We start from the raw sequence: 4,427 nt of genomic DNA on the forward strand, positions 1-4,427 counted from the left end.
CCAGGGAGGGCCCTGTAATTGAATTTTTGATAGCAAAATTTGGCCTTTTCCAAAATAAATTTTCACATGCCTATGATAATAGGTATCATGAAAATTTCTCATTGAATTCAACAAGCTAGTGATAGGTTCAGGTTAACAAAATTTTCCAAAACAAGTTTGGCACTTGTCCAAGTTACAATTTTAATAAAGATACAATTTTGCGAGTTACTGTAAAGACATTAATTTCATCAAATCAATACATGTGGTAAGTCTATCACAACATGTATTCACTTCTCTGTGCCAAAATCCTAAATAAGTTGACTACTGGAAAGAATCTCTGAAGTAAGGATCCTTGGAATCAAGTAGAATTAACAGTAGAGGAAGCTTTCTAGTCTGCTTTCAGTAGGCTGTAGATTTGTTTGCCAGAGAAAGGAGTATGTTTGGGAAGAGAACAGTTTAGGGAAAGAGGCTTATGGCTCTTAACTGGTCAGTGTGACCCACAGACATAATTGGGAAAAATTCCAGAGAACTTAATCCAAGTCTTTTCTGGAAGTCTGGTTAAATTGAATGGGGACAAGTCAACACTTCCCTATCAACTGGAGGAGGTTTCTAAGTGAACAACTGCTGATGCTGTTTGATCCTGAGGACAGCATGACCACACAAGGCTCCTGCCTTTACAGAGATGTGATACTAATTTCTAAGTTGCATTTAAGATATTTCATTCCTGCTTTTCTAAATCTGCATTTAAGACATTTCATTTCTGAGGACTTGTGCCATTTTTGATGATCCAGAATTCCTGTTTTTATTTTCCAGGCGCTCTGCTCTTAACCCAATCACAAGCCCCAAAAGGACTAACTAACGTATCGAAGAGAGGAATCTACCAAGTGACCTAGTTCAAAAATTTCTCTTGAAAGCTTGGGAATTGCTGAAATTTAAAACTTAGCTTGTTGATAGTCTATCTCTAGTTACATTAACTTGCGGAACAGAATAGCTTTTCATATCATTCACTGTGTATGGATTGTTCAAATACCTCAGGGCAGAAAGTCTAGGGTACGGATGTGTATTTTTGACACCTTTTGCTTGCCCCAAGAAATACCAGGCTTGCAGCCCTTACCTAGTGCTTTTTAGGCAGGAAGCTCCCCCATACGCTGTTAGCTCTACTGTTCTTGCTATGGGCCCACTGATATTTCTGCTCATCTGGGAGAATCACTTCCAGATGTGATTTGCAGTCACCAATGCTCCCATTCGTTCCCATTTCCCCAAAGGTCTAGGTCCTCAGAAGCCCATGTTAAACAAGAATGCTCTTTGGGTTCTGAACTAGCTTCTTTCTGGGTTTTGTTTTGGGTCAACTTGGGGTGAGCAGAGAGAGTCACTGCCAGGACTAGCAGATAAGGAAGAATCTGTTCTGGTCCCTGAATGAGTACCTATCAGGCTCAAAAGTGGCTCCGTTGAATAGTGGTATACTTTCACATTTTATATTGTTTCTAAAACATTTTTCAAGGAGTAATTTTTTGCTAGTTAATTTTTAAAAATTTTACTCCAGATTGTGTTGCAGACACTGCACTAGTGGAGGACATCATATAAAAAATGTACATGCAGATGCTATGGTGTTACAGTCAGTGTCTGAGAAGACCCTCTCAGTCATTTTCTCATTCTTCCATCCAAGAGCTGACCAGGCCCAAACCTGCTTAGCTTCTGAGATTACTCAAAATGGAGGATATTCACAGTGGAATGACTGTTGACTCATTTTTCTCATTCTCTTGAAAGACACTGAGTTTAGAAATAGCTTGGAGACAGTGATGTGTGTTGCCAAAAAGGAGTAACAGTTTGGGCCTCCCTGGTGGAACAAGGGGTTAAGTCTCAGCACTACAAAGCTATCTGCAGTCACAGCAGCACAAGTTCAATCCCCAGCCAGGGAGCTGACCCATATGGCCCAGCAGACCTCTCTTGTCTGCCGGCTGCTGCCCTCAGCAGTGTATTTCAGTGGATCCGCCTGTTCGGCTCCCCACTGTGTCTCTGGTGAATCCTCTCACACACCCCGCACTTCTCTAGCTTGCACCCCAGTTCTTGTATGCATAAAAAAATAAATCTTAAAAAAAATATTCATTTGAGTGGTGTCCCTTGAGAAGGTCTATAATCCAGTTCTCGTTTCAGACCTTTATTTTACCTTCAGACAGCAACCTGGACATATCTGCCTCCCAACCTCTTCGTGAGGAGGAATGATGGACTCGCAGCTGTACCCCGGGAGTAAACACCTGAGAAGAAGGAACATTCCTGGCACAAGAACCTCAGGTTTTCAACCCCACCCTGTCCTGTGTACTATCCACTGATGGCCAGCAGGGGGCGCGTTTAGAAGGCCAGGAGTTTTCAATTAATACTTGCTGGCCTTCCCAGGGATTCTGTCCTCAGGGCTTGGTCCAAACAGTAAACATACTGTCGTGGTTTATCCATTTATAGAAATGAATTAAAGGGAGGAAAAGCACCATGGAGATAGGAGTTTTTACTATTATCAAGTAAAGGGAGGTGCTTGCATACATTGCACACTATATCCTTCCTGGGAAGGGAGTGTTAAATATGTCCCACTTACAGCGTGCTCTTTTACACTCTAACTCCCGTGTGCTGATGAGACGGGACCGGAGCTGGCGGCCCCTAACTATGCCTCACCCTGCTCCATGCGTGTCGCTTTTAAGTTTAAGAAAGCTCCATCGTCAAACATTTAGGCCCTGCGGTGCTTTGTGCTTTCAAAACTGTAGACATAACTCAAGTGCTGCTTCTAACTCAAATAATTTACCTTGATAGAAATCAGGCCTTTGCTGTCACTAAGACTGCCCATTATGCTAAACAAGATACACCTGTAAGTTCAGTTATCTCGTTTCATAGATTTTCTGCCTGCTTTTGGATTGAGTATTTTGTGTGACTCGAGTATTATCTCCAGGTAGGTGTTATGCCTCTTTGTTTTTTAAACATTTATTTATGCATACAAGAGCGTATTTATGCATACAAGGGTGTATGTAGGCCAGAGAGGTGCAGTGAGAGGATTCACCAGAGACAGAGTGTGGGGAGCATAACAGGCAGATGTACTAGAAAACACTGCTGAGGGGAGCCCTGGGCTGGACAGGTGAGGTCTGCTGTGCCGTGTGGGTCACCTCCCTGGCTGGGGATCTAACTTGGGCAAATAGCTTCACAGTGCTGCATCTTGATTTCCTTGTGCCATTGAAGCCCCTTTTAAAAAAAAAAAAAATGTTGCACATCTGACTCTTCTGCCTCGTAGCTCCAGAAAACAAGTGCATTAAGTGGAAACCTGCTGTAGGGTGTTGTGGTGATTAGTAATTGCTGCATCTCCAAGACTCAGCATGGAATGTTGTGAGGTAGAATAAATTGCACCTTTAAGAGCACATCTATCATCACAAACTCCACTGAGACAAACAGACAAGTTACTTGTGACTGCTCTAAAGACTCACATGGGACCAGTGACGCTGATACTGACCATGGCCTTGAACAGGTAAGTTTTAAAAAAAAAAACAAACAAACAGTAAACTAATGCCCTTAGAGAAGGACTGGGAGCAATTTCACAGTCACCTGTCTTTCCTTATGACTCATATACGGGAGAGTCTCTGCGTCCTTTCTAACTGTGCTAATTCATTGCTGTATTCATGAAAATGGCAGATACTACTATATATCAGGTAGTGCTTGGGATGACTTATGCTTGACTCCTGCAAGATATTTGCTTTAGAGCTGCACAAGCTAAGTAAGTTTAAATAATGTGCTTGAGGCCACCCAGCTGGTAAGCAACAGTCAGAATTTGCAACCAGGCCCTCTGACTTTAGTTTATGCCCCCGGTCAGGACACCAAATTCCAGGACACCAGTATGCTCGGCTCTAACATGGTCAGGGTGCAGAGAAGGCAAAATCACTTCTAGCATAACTGAGTGAGTTATGACTTATTCCATGTTCTTTTAACCACTATTTGGCTAAGCAGTTGGAAGACCAAATTGCACAGTGCCAAGAGAAAATTAACAGGCATATAAACTACCACAATAGATCTCTGTACTGGTCACATTTCCCCTGGGTAGATCAGATTAATTTGTGTCGTCCAATATACAATTTTCCCTGCAGGTTACTGAAAAAAAAAAAAAACAACAACAAACAAACCATATTTGGGTTATTATAATATGCAACAAAGGCATGTTTTTGTTGCCAGCAAGTTACATCTCTAAGAGCATTCACTCTTTGTAGGATTTTAACTGGCAGGATGTGGGCATAGACATCAACTTCACTGAAGACAACTGTTGTGGCAGTGGGTTGCCCTTTGATATTTGGCCACATTTTAACTTAACGGAAACAATATTTCCTTAAATATATTAAAGGAAACTTTTAATATGGAGTAGGAAACAATATTATCTTAGAGCTCTTTCAAATTATTTTCCAAAGTATATCTTCCACATATAT

Source organism: Condylura cristata, unplaced genomic scaffold (genome assembly GCF_000260355.1).
Source record: "Condylura cristata isolate star-nosed mole 26May11 unplaced genomic scaffold, ConCri1.0 scaffold00011, whole genome shotgun sequence".
Taxonomy (NCBI): Eukaryota; Metazoa; Chordata; class Mammalia; order Eulipotyphla; family Talpidae; genus Condylura; species Condylura cristata.